At 31.1% G+C, this 13430-nt stretch overlaps 2 long non-coding RNA genes and 2 pseudogenes across 2 annotated transcripts in view; 1 reads left to right on the top strand and 3 right to left on the bottom strand.

Annotated features, from left to right (window-relative positions):
* LOC138698267 (uncharacterized) overlaps positions 1-13430 on the top strand; it is a 37140-nt gene that overhangs the window by 1282 nt on the left and 22428 nt on the right. The window lies entirely within an intron of this gene.
* On the bottom strand, positions 1123-2023 carry LOC138698763 (NADH-ubiquinone oxidoreductase chain 1-like; annotated as a pseudogene).
* On the bottom strand, positions 4665-5550 carry LOC138698761 (NADH-ubiquinone oxidoreductase chain 1-like; annotated as a pseudogene).
* LOC138698266 (uncharacterized) overlaps positions 5662-13430 on the bottom strand; it is a 30151-nt gene continuing 22382 nt past the window's right edge. The window contains exon 2 of the long non-coding RNA XR_011331808.1: positions 5662-5809. This is a non-coding gene — a long non-coding RNA (uncharacterized lncRNA). The remainder of the gene's footprint in view (positions 5810-13430) is intronic.

Below are 13430 nucleotides of genomic sequence, written 5' to 3'. Positions count from 1 at the left end.
AATTGTTAACTTAAAGATTTAATCCGTATTAAATTATCATCCCAGCCACACCTTCCGGTACAACCACTATGTTACGACTTATCTCAACTAATAAATAATGAGAGCGACGGGCGATGTGTACATATTATTTTAGAGCCAAAATCACTATTACAATCTGCAAAAAATTACAATTAAATCCAATTTCATAGTAAAGATTTGAAATAATAATCCAATAATAAAATATAAATGTAATCCATCTCCACCAAAACATAAACTGCACCTTGACCTGAAATAATTTATAAAATTAAATTAAGAAAATTTCATTAACCCTAAGAAGATTTAGTCATGCGGATTAGCTCACCGCATGATCTCTAAAGAGCTCCCCTTTTAGGAGGCCATAGCCCTTCACGGGAAATCAAAGGCTATTTCATTCATTCATTCATTCATTCATTCATTCATTCATTCATTCATTCAAGAAGATTTTCATTATAACGGCGGTATAATTATATTAATCTTGGTACAGTTCAACGCGGACTATCGATTAAGGGACAGATTCCTCTAAAACACTAAAATACCGCCAAATTCTTTAAGTTTCAAGACCCTAAACTAATACTACTCAAGTTAAAAATAATTTATATCTAAAATAATAGGGTATCTAATCTAGTTTAAACAAAAGATTTCATAGCCTCAAATAAAATAAAGTCATAATAAATATTAAGATTTCACCCAAAAATAATAAAATAAGCTCTAACAAAACTCTTAACTCTTAACTCGGATCGATCCGATCCGATCCTCAATCCGATCCGATCCGACCCGACTCGACCCGACATCGACCGCACGACCCGACCCGACCCGACGACCGATCCGATCCGATCCGACCCGACCCGACCCGACCCGACCCGACCCGATCCGACCCGACCCCGACCCGACCCGACCCGATCCGACCGATCCGATCCGATCCGAACCGACCCGATCCGATCCGATCCGACCCGATCCGATCCGATAATAACAAAATTGAGATAATTTAAATAATTAAAGTTAGAAAGCTTTAAAGAAAAAATGTATATTTTGAAAACATAAGAAAGAGTTAAAATCTCTATTAACTTTACATAAATAAATAAATCTTAATACCCAGAAAAACAGTCAATAATTTAATGATAAGGGTAACAATCTCCTCCAAGCCAAATATATCAACCTATCATAAAGAATACGCGGTAATGTACCACGAGCCCAAATAAATATAAAACAAAGAAAACAAAGCCTAAAATAAGAAAATATAGAATTAATATCACTAAACAAAAAAATGATAGAAAATAATATTCTCATAAACAAAATACTAGCATATTCAGCCAAAGAAATAATGCAAAACCCCACCACTTCTATATTCACATTAAAACCTGAAACCAATTCTGATTCACCCTCAGCAAAATCAAAAGGAGTGCGATTGGTTTCAGCCAAACATGAAGTAACCCAAATTATTGATAAAGGAAATGTAAAACAAATTATTCAAATGTCAATCTGAAAATCATAAAATATTATTAAATTATAGCTACCTACTAAAAATACAAAAGACAACAAAATTAAAGCCAATCTAACTTCATAAGAAATTGTCTGAGCAACAGCGCGTAATCACCCTAATAATGCATAATTAGAATTAGATGACCAACCAGCAATTATAACAGTATATACACCCAAACTAGTACAACAAAGTAAAAATAATAAACCCAACTCAAAAGAAATAAAACCAGTAAAGTAAGGAATAACAAATCATACTAACAAGGACAGAAATAATCCAAAAACTGGAGCAAAATAATAACATAAATAATTAGACAAGAAAGGAAATGTCTGCTCCCTAGTAGAAAGTTTAATTGCATTTCTAAAAGGCTGCAAAATACCAATAAAACCAACATTATTAGGACCTTTACGAATATGAATATACCCCAAAAACTTTACGCTCCAACAAGGTTAAAAAGGCAATACCAACTATAACAAAAATAACTAGTAAAATAAAAATAATAAATAAACCAAAAATCTCCCTAAACATAAATATTATTTATAGAATAAATCTATATTCAAAGATTCTAAATCCATTGCACTTTATCTGCCACAACAGTAGCAATTAATAATAATCTTAAAAAAAATTATTCCAAATATCTGGTCCTCTCGTACTAAGATATAAAATTTATTATAGATAGAAACCGACTTGGCTCTCGCAGGTCTGAACTCAGATCATGTAATATTTTAAAGGTCGAACAGACCTAAACAATTTGAAATTCTACACCCAAATTAAATCATCATCGAGATCGCAAACCCATTTATCAATGAGAACCCTCAAAAAAGAGTATGCTGTTATCCCTAAGGTAATTTAATCTTATAATCAACAAAATTGGAACAAGTATTCATAAATAAATGTATATTAAACAAAAAGAGTTAATTAATTCTTCCCATCACCACAACAAAAGATATCAAATATTAAATAAAATAAACAAACAAAATAAATAAAATAATATATATAAACTCTATAGCGTCTTCTACTCTTAGAAATAAATTTAAGCTTTTTAATTTAAAATTTGAATTCAACAAAAATAATAAGAAACAGTATATTCCTCGTCCAACAATTCATTCCAGTCCACAATTAAAAGACTAATGATTATGCTACCTTTGCACGGTCAAAATACCGCGGCCTTCGACACTAATCAGTGGGCAGGTCATATTTCGTATTAAAATACAAGAAAAGATGTTTTTGATAAACATGCGAGAATAAATTTACTTGCCTAGTTCCTTTTAAAATCTTAACAAAAATTTTATAATACAATTACAAAATTACTAATTCCATCATTATTACAAATAAATAATAATTTATTAACATATTCCAATAAAACAATAAAATAAAAATAAAAAAAAAAATAAAATAAAGTTTTAATAAACTTAAAATGATAGTTATTATAAAACCAACATCAATCAAAAATTATAAAAATATGTTAGAGAGCTTATCCCCCATAACATTAATATTAATAAATTAAAAACTAAAAAGATAGAAATATAATTATATGAATTAAATTCATTTCTTGAAAAACCAGAAACCATTGAAGCCGAATAACATTTCACTACTAAATAATAATTATTAATAATTATAGAACAGTAACTAAAATAATTAATTAGATCCTTCAAAATCGGGAAACAAAAAGTTTATAATATAATTTAATAAACCCTGATACACAAGGTACAACAAAAATCTACTTTTATAAATTAATCATATAACCTTTACAGTAAAAATAAACTATAATTGAAAAAAATTTAATCAACAACAATATACAAAAACAATTAATTGATTTTAACATTAAAAAAATGAAAAAAAATATTATATAATATTTCAGATTATATCGAAATACACGATAAAATTAATCAGTGTAAATTAAATTGTTAACTTAAAGATTTAATCCGTATTAAATTATCATCCCAGCCACACCTTCCGGTACAACCACTATGTTACGACTTATCTCAACTAATAAATAATGAGAGCGACGGGTGATGTGTACATATTATTTTAGAGCCAAAATCATTATTACAATCTGCAAAAATTTACAATTAAATCCAATTTCATAGTAAAATTTCAAATAATAATCCAATAATAAATATAAATGTAATCCATCTCCACCAAAACATAAACTGCACCTTGACCTGAAATAATTTATAAAATTAAATTAAGAAAATTTCATTAACCCTAAGAAGATTTTCATTATAACGGCGGTATAATTATATTAATCTTGGTAAAGTTCAACGCGGACTATCGATTAAGGGACAGATTCCTCTAAAAGACTAAAATACCGCCAAATTCTTTAAGTTTCAAGACCCTAACTAATACTACTCAAGTTAAAAATAATTTATATCTAAAATAATAGGGTATCTAATCCTAGTTTAAAACAAAAGATTTCATAGCCTCAAATAAAATAAAGTCATAATAAATATTAAGATTTCACCCAAAAATAATAAAATAAGCTCTAACAAAACTCTTAACTACTTTAACTACAAAGATTTACTTATATTCATTGTATAACCGCGGATGCTGGCACAAATTTTACCAATAATAAATCAAAATTACCAAATCAAATTCCCATAAATTTACAAAACTTATTACTGCGAAAGAACAACAAATTAAGTAATCATGAAGATAAAAATAATTAAATAACGCAAAAACTTACATATAAAATAAATAAAAGCAAATAAATAAGCAAGAATAAAACTCATTAAATAAACACTAAAACAAAAATTGGACTTAAATACAAAAATAAAGATTATATAAAATGAAAAAAAAAAAGTAAAACCCGAATTTCTCCATACATTTTAACCAAGTCACAAAGTATCCTCAACACAACTCCTACATCAGCTTTTAAACTCTTAAATAAACATCTAAAACTACGGGACAAATAAAAAAAAATTGAGGCATTGACCACTAGTGTATAATAAAATTATCTCTTCTCTTTAATAGTAACAGTATAACTACAGATCTCATATTTTTTTTCCGATCCGATCCGATCCGATCCCCGATCCGATCCGATCCGATCCCCGATCCGATCCGATGATAAAATTTTGAGATAATTTAAATACTTAAAGTTAAAAAGCTTTAAAGAAAAGTATATGTTTGAAAGCATAAGAAAGAAGTTAAAATCTTCTATTAACTTTACTTAAATTAATAATAAAAATAAATAAATCTTAATACCCAAGAAAAACAGTCAATTATTTAATGATAAGGGCAAAAAATCTCCTCCAAGCCAAATATATCAACCTATCATAACGAAAACGCGGTATTGTGCCACGAACCCAAATAAATATAAAAGAAAGAAAAGAAAGCCTAAAATAAAAAAATATAGAATTAATATCACTACCCAAAAAATGATAGAAAATAATATTCTCATAAACAAAATACTAGCATATTCAGCCAAACAAATTAATGCAAAACCACCACTTCTATATTCAACATTAAAACCTGAAACAAATTCTGATTCACCCTCAGCAAAATCAAGAGCAGTGCGATTGGTTTCAGCCAAACATGTAGTAAACAAAATTATTGATAAAGGAAATGTAAAACAAATTATTTAAATGTCAACCTGAAAATCATAAAATATTATTAAATTATAGCTACCTACTAAAAATACAAAAGACAACAAAATTAAAGCCAATCTAACTTCATAAGAAATTGTCTGTGCAACAGCGCGTAATCACCCTAATAATGCATAATTAGAATTAGATGACGAACCAGCAATTATAACAGTATATACACCCAAACCCAGTACAACAAAGTAAAAATAATAAACCCAACTCAAAAGAAATAAAACCAATAAAGTAAGGAATTACAAATCATACTAACAAGGACAGAAATAATCTAAAAACAGGAGCAAAATAATAACATAAATAATTAGACAAGAAAGAAATGTCTGCTGTATGTCTAAAAGGGTGCAAAATTCCAATAAAACCAACCTTATTAGGACCTTTACTAATATGAATATACCCGAAAACTTTACGCTCCAACAAGGTTAAAAAGGCAACACCAACTATAACAAAAATAACTAGTAAAATAAAAATAATAAATAAACCAAAAATCTCCCTAAACGTAAATATTATTTATAGAATAAATCTTTATTCAAAGATTCTAAATCCATTGCACTTTATCTCCCACAACAGTAGCAATTAATAATAATCTTAAAAAAAAAAATTATTCCAAATATCTGGTCCTCTCGTACTAAGATATACAATTTATTATAGATAGAAACCGACCTGGCTCTCGCCGGTCTCAACTCAGATCATGTAAGATTTTAAAGGTCGAACAGACCTAAACAATTTGAAATTCTACACCCAAATTAAATCAACATCGAGGTCATTTATCAATGAGAACCCTCAAAAAAGAGTATGCTGTTATCCCTAAGGTAATTTAATCTTATAATCAACAAAATTGGATCAAGTATTCATAAATAAATGTATATTAAACAAAAAGAGTTAATTAATTCTTCCCATCACCCCAACAAAATATATCAAATATTAAATAAAATAAACAAACAAAATAAATAAAATAATATCCATAAACTCTATAGCGTCTTGTAGTCTTAGAAATAAATTTAAGCTTTTTAATTTAAAAATTGAATTCAACAAAAATAATAAGAAACAGTATATTCCTCGTCCAACCATTCATTCCAGTCCACAATTAAAAGACTAATGATTATGCTACCTTTGCACGGTCAAAATACCGCGGCCTTCGACACTAATCAGTGGGCAGGACATATTTCGTATTAAAATACAAGAAAAGATGTTTTTGATAAACATGCGAGAATAAATTTACTTGCCTAGTTCCTTTTAAAATCTTAACAAAAATTTTATAATACAATTACAAAATTACTAATTCTATCATAATTACAAATAAATAATAACTAAATAACAAATTCCAATAAAACAATTAAATATTAATAAATCATAATCTAAAAAAATAAAATAAAATTTCAATAAACTTAAAATGATAGTTATTATAAAACCAACACCAATAAAAAATTATAAAAATATGTTAGAGAGCTTATCCTCGATAACATTAATATTAATAAATTAAAAACTAAAAAGATAGAAATATAATAATATATTAATTAAATTCATTTCTTGAAAAACCAGAAACTATTGAAGGCGAATAACATTTCACTACTAAATAATAATTATTAATAATTATAAAACAGTAACTAAAATAATTAATTAGATCCTTCAAAATCGGGAAACAAAAAGTTTATAATATAATTTAATAAACTCTGATACACAAGGTATAACAAAAATCTACTTTTATAAATTAATCATATAACCTTTACAGTAAAAATAAACTATAATTGAAAAAATTTAATCAACAACAATATACAAAAACAATTAATTAATTTTAACATAAAAATAAAATGAAAAAAAAAATTATATAATATTTCAGATTATATCGAATTACACCACAAAATTAATCACTGTAAATTTAATTCTTAACTTAAAGATTTAATCCGTATTAAATTATCATCCCAGCCACACCTTCCGGTACAACCACTATGTTACGACTTATCTCAACTAATAAATAATGAGAGCGACGGGCGATGTGTACACATTATTTTTGAGCCAAAATCACTATTACAATCTGCAAAAAATTACAATTAAATCCAACTTCATAGTAAAATTTCAAATAATAATCCAATAATAAATATAAATGTAATCCATCTCCACCAAAACATAAACTGCACCTTGACCTGAAATAATTTATAAAATTAAATTAAGAAAATTTCATTAACCCTAAGAAGATTTTCATTATAACGGCGGTATAATTATATTAATCTTGGTAAAGTTCAACGCGGACTATCGATTAAGGGACAGATTCCTCTAAAAGACTAAAATACCGCCAAATTCTTTAAGTTTCAAGACCCTAACTAATACTACTCAAGTTAAAAATAATTTATATCTAAAATAATAGGGTATCTAATCCTACTTTAAAACAAAAGATTTCATAGCCTCAAATAAAATAAAGTCATAATAAATATTAAGATTTCACCCAAAAATAATAAAATAAGCTCTAACAAAACTCTTAACTACTTTAACTAAAAAGATTTACTTATATTCATTGTATAACCGCGGATCCTGGCACAAATTTTACCTATAATAAATCAAAATTACCAAATCAAATTCCCATAAATTTACAAAACTTATTATTGCGAAAGAACAACAAATTAAGTAATCATTAAGATAAAAATTATTAAATAACGCTAAAACTTACATATAAAATAAATAAAAGCAAATAAATAAGCAAGAATAAAACTCATTAAATAAACACTAAAACAAAAATTGGACTTATATACAAAAATAAAGATTATATAAAATGAAAAAAAAGTAAAACCCGAATTTCTCCATACATTTCAACCAAGTCACAAAGTATCCCCAACACAACTCCTACATCAACTTTTAAACTCTTAAATAAACATCTAAAACTACGGGACTAATAAAAAAAAAATTGAGGCATTGACCACTAGTGTATAATAAAATTATCTCTTCTCTTTAATAGTAACAGTATAACTACAGATCTCATATTTTTTTCCGATCCGAACCCTGATCCGATCCGATCCGCTCCGATCCGATCCCCGATCCGATCCGATCCGATCCCCAATCCGATCGGATTCGATCCGATCCCCGAACCGATACGATTCGATCCGATCCGATCCGCTCCGATCCGCTCCGATCCCCGATCAGATCCGATGTCCGATCCGATCCCATCTGATCTGATCTCATCTGATCTGATTTTGGGATCTGATCTGATGCGATCTGATCCGATTCTGGGATCTGATCAGATCTGATCTCATTTGATTCTGGGATCTGATCAGATCTGATCTCATTTGATTCTGGGATCTGATCTGATCTGATCTCATCTCATTCTGGGATCTGATCTGATCTGATCTCATTTGATTCTGGGATCTGATCAGATCTGATCTCAACTCATTCTGGGATCTGATCTGATCTGATCTCATCTCATTCTGGGATCTGATCCGATCTGATCTCATCTCATTCTGGGATCTGATCCGATCTGATCTCATCTGATTCTGGGATCTGATCAGATCTGATCTCATCTGATACTTGGATCTGATCTGATCTGATCCGATTCTGGGATCTAATCTGATCTGATCTGATTCTAGTATCTGATCTGATCTGGTCTGTTTCTCGGATCTGATCTGATCTGATTCTGGGATCTGATCCTGGGATCTGATCTGATCTGATCTCGTATGGGTTCTGATCTTAACCGATCTGAACTTCCGCCTTAAACGACGGCAAGCCCCACAAAATATACTTCTCAGACAAGACCAGCGGCCATTCTTCCTTTTTCTGTCATCATCCTCTTCTTTTTCGTCTTCTTCTTTTTCTTCTCCTTTTGATGGTAGTTGGTCCTCAATGGATAGTGTTGCCATCGAATCTGGCATGAGGGATGGCATGTCAACTGGCATGGTAGGTGGCAACTCTTCTGACATATCACCTAACATGGGTGCTGCCCTGGACTCTGAGATGGAATATGGCATGGCAAATTCCCATACCGATGCGCACTTCGGTCGATCTTCGGACTCTCGCGTTGGATCTCGCATGCGATATTCGATTGTCGCGAAATGTGGCATGGCTTCCGATTCTGGGACGTAATCTGGCATGCCAAATTTCCAGATTGATAAGCACTTTGGTATTTCTTTTGATTGTCGCGTGGAATCTGGCATGCCAAATTCCCGTATTAGTGCGCTCTTCGGTCTTTCTTCTGATTTTGGCGTGGTATCAGGAATTCGATATTCCGATACTGAAGCGCACTTTGGTTGGTCTTGTGATTCTGGTGTGGAATCTGGCATGACAAATTCCCGCATTAGTGCGCTCTTCGGTCTTTCTTCTGATTTTGGCGTGGTATCAGGAATTCGATATTCCGATACTGAAGCGCACTTTGGTTGGTCTTGTGATTCTGGTGTGGAATATGGCATGCGAAATTCCCATAGCGATGCGTAATGCGGTTTGTCTTCTGGGTCAGGCGTGGCACCTTGCATGTTTGGGATCACTGGCATGTACTCTGCAAGAAACGAAATAAACTTGATCGTTAAGCATGTGTCCTTGCATTCACAGGCTTTCAGCGAGTGGCATATTAGTAGGGCGAGCTGCATATTTCTACTGTCCATTTGCAAGTCAAGCAAATTCATGTCATACAACCTCCTCAAAAACGTAAGAAAAATTTACAAAAAAAACACAACACATCTTTCTTGAACCGGTAACCCCTAAACCTGGGGAAAAAAAATTGACTTCCGCACTAATAATAAATTAAATACCGTCATGCCTAATAAGCTTCATAATAGAGATCGATTTCAAAATAGTGGCATATATATACCACAATGCAAGAATTGCCCCAGCAAATACATTGGTCAAACTCGCAGATATTACAGAACCCGGTTTAATGAACATGTTTCCGATTTCAAATACAATAGACGAAAAACAAAGTTTACAACACATCTGATAGAACATGGTCATGAATTAACCAATATAAATTATATACTACACGTCGTTCACCCTATCAATAAAGTCCACGTATAAATATCGCTGAAGAATTATATATTTCACAAGCATTAAATAATGGTTTATCCCTTTTGAATGAACAACTCCCGAACATACATAGTCTGCTTTACAATTTGAATTCTCCTTACACTCGTGATTTTCGGTACACCAATACGCTTCCATCCCCCCCCCCCCCTCTACCTTTCAATTTTATGTTACCTAGATTTTAAGCGTAACGTTCGTCAACATTTGTGACTCAACTTTCTACAAGAAGCATATATTTTCTTCTGCTCGGTCTCAGTAAGTAATTTCTTTATTTAATTGGGTGCCCCCCCTCTTTTTGTGTTTCGTGAATTAACATAATTTGGTAACAAATCACAATAATTTCCTTTATTAATCTTTTCAACATAGTATGCCTAAATAAGGGCTGATTGTATAAACCATTTAATCTTAGATCAGAGGTTAAATTGATCCTTGTTTCAGCTGAACTTGGAATTTTGTGTTGTATAAAGTATAATCTGAGATTAATTTGTCTCAAACTAAAGTCAACTTTGACTGAAGAAATTTCTCCGATTAAGTTAGATGATCCAAGTTCAGTTATTTCTTTTCTGTTTGAAATATACGAGTGACAGATTGTGCAAATAAAATATCCATTATTATTAATATTAATAGATATGTTAGGTACATTTATATATATTTCTTTCAATTTCTTGCCTTAATACACAAACTTTCTTATATTTTATAAGGCTCTATCGTGTTCAGCAGTATCAAATAACATAACCTATAATTATATTATTTTATAACAACCATTAATTATTAATGGATATGATAGGTACATTCATAAATGTTCAATTAACTGTATTACTAAACGAAAATTGTGGTTTTATAAAGCTTTATTATGTTTAGCAGTATCAAACACCATAACATTATAACAACTTGGAGAACAGTCAGCCTTCTTCTTATTGTCCGCCATTATTTACATTGCACAAAAAAACCACTGTCTCCAACAGAGTGTAATACGGAAAGTCGCCAAAAGGTAGTTATAAAGTCGCTATATTTCTCATTATCAACAAAGAAAGCTTACATTTTGTCACTATGGGGTGCTAAAAAGGTCACTAAATCCCTATTTAAGCAATATAACAGTTAAAAGAAATTGTTGTTGAAAAAGAGTTAAAGTCGCTAGATTGGCAACACTGAACAAACCTGTATAACACGGTCCGCGCATCACGTATTTCACCTGTTTATGCGATGTTGCCAAATCCTTTTCACGTGAACTTAGATTGCATTTGAACCAAGGTAATTTGATCGCAGAAAAGTTTTATACAATAGAAGAAGTGTCTGAACTCGGTTCAATTTTCGATCTTCGATCAAAGTTGATCTTTAGTCAGGGAGTTTTATACAATCGGGCCTAAGTATTTCTACATACTTTCAGATTACAAGACCACACGTCTCGAGCGTTACGTCCATTTTTAATACGCCTGAAGCTGCTTATTCACCTCTCTTACTACTCTGCCATCGATACGACATTTGTAAATGCAGACTTCATGTTAATCCTGTTATGTAGTCACATTGAATAGCGCTTATGCTATTTATATAGCTTAATCTTATACTCATAAAACTGGAGTGATCGTTTACTTTTTAACAATTTCATTTTAGTATATATAGTTTTCACTCTTTTATGGTTATTATAAATTTTATCCATTTACTTGTGACTCCATATGTGTTATCATAATTCATTATGCATCCCAGTCTATTTCATAAGACCCATGATTTCACTGATTGTTTATAATACTTTGTTCATAAGATTTTGTAGGTTAATTGGAGATCTAATGATGGTTCCTTCAACCTAAAACGTTCATCAACACGTTAAATAGAAATATTCATGTTATTGTAATATTGAATGAGTTTCACGGCCTTATTAATAAAACTTTATTAATCTACTCAAGGCAGAGCTACGTTATAAATGCATCCTCTAAAAACGATATGCGAAGTGGGCAGCTTCAAATATTTTGGGTGTATCTTCTGCTGCCAGGAAGTTAAAAGGATAGCTAGCTTTTAATAGAAAAAGCAACAGCTTCTGCGGACATCCGGAAAAAACACTAAGGAAGAGACTAGTGAAGTACTTTGTGTAGGATGTGCCAATGTAAAAGGCATAGATATGAGCATTACGACGAAGTGAAGAGAAACGACTAGAACCATTTGAAATGTGGATATGGAGAAGAATGGAGCGTGTGAAATGGACTGACAAAATAAGAAATGAAGCTATGTTGGAAAGAGTGGGTGAAGGAAGATTAGTGCTGAAAATGATCAGGAAGGGAAAAAGAAATTGGCTGGGTCACTGGCTGAGAAGAAACTGCTTACTGGAAGGAATGGTAAACGGTAGAAACTTTTATGCAGAGAAATATATTAGTTAGATTTTTAGATTTTAGATTTTATTTAATAATAACATATACATAAAAACGTTACATTAAAATACCCCGAAAGAGCAAAGCTCGTGTTCGGGGACAGTTCCGTTACAATAATATACATACTTTGTAGACAAAATAGTTAAGAAAAAAGCTCACATAAAGATGATAATAAAATTAGTAAATAATAATACTCGTAATAACTGAGTGAAAAAAGAGAAGATGTTGAGACTGATGGATTAATATTAAATTATTATTAGTAGTATAATTCGACGGCTTAATGTCAAAGAACACTAACTCCAAAATCATTACTTTACAGGAGAGGCAAAAAACAGTTTAATTGTGTACATTTTCTTATTGTTTATTGCCGTCCTCACATAAACCCGTCATCGGTCCCTATCCTGAGCAAGTTAATCCACTCTCTACAATCATATCCCACCTCCCTCAAATACAATTCAATATTATCCTCCCATCTTCGTCTCGGCCTCCCCAAAGGTCTTATTTCCCCCGGCCCCTCAACTAACACTATATATGTATTTCTGGATTCGCCCATACGTGCTACATGCCCTGCCTATCTCAAACGTCTGGATTTAATGAGCCTAATAATGTAAAGTGAAGAATAAAATGTATGCAGTTCTGCTTTATGTAACTTTCTCCATTCTCCTGTAACTTCATCCCTCTTAGCCCCAAATATTTTCCTAAGTATCTTATTCTCAATTACCCTTAACCTCTGTTCCTCTCTCAAAGTGATAGTCCAAGTTTCACAGCCATATAGAAGAACTGGTAATATAATTGTTTCATAAATTCTAACTCTTAGCTTGTTCGAGAGCAGACTGGATAATAAAAGCTTCTCAACCGAACAATAAAACGCATTTCCGATATTTATTCTAAGTTTAATTTCCTCCCGAGTGTAATTTATATTTGTTACTGTTGCTCCAAGATATTTGAATTTTTCCACCTCTTCAAAGGATAAATTTCCAA

The sequence above is a fragment of the Periplaneta americana genome, chromosome 4 (genome assembly GCF_040183065.1).
Source record: "Periplaneta americana isolate PAMFEO1 chromosome 4, P.americana_PAMFEO1_priV1, whole genome shotgun sequence".
NCBI classification, from domain to species: domain Eukaryota; kingdom Metazoa; phylum Arthropoda; class Insecta; order Blattodea; family Blattidae; genus Periplaneta; species Periplaneta americana.
This window is presented reverse-complemented; position numbering and strand designations above follow the sequence as displayed.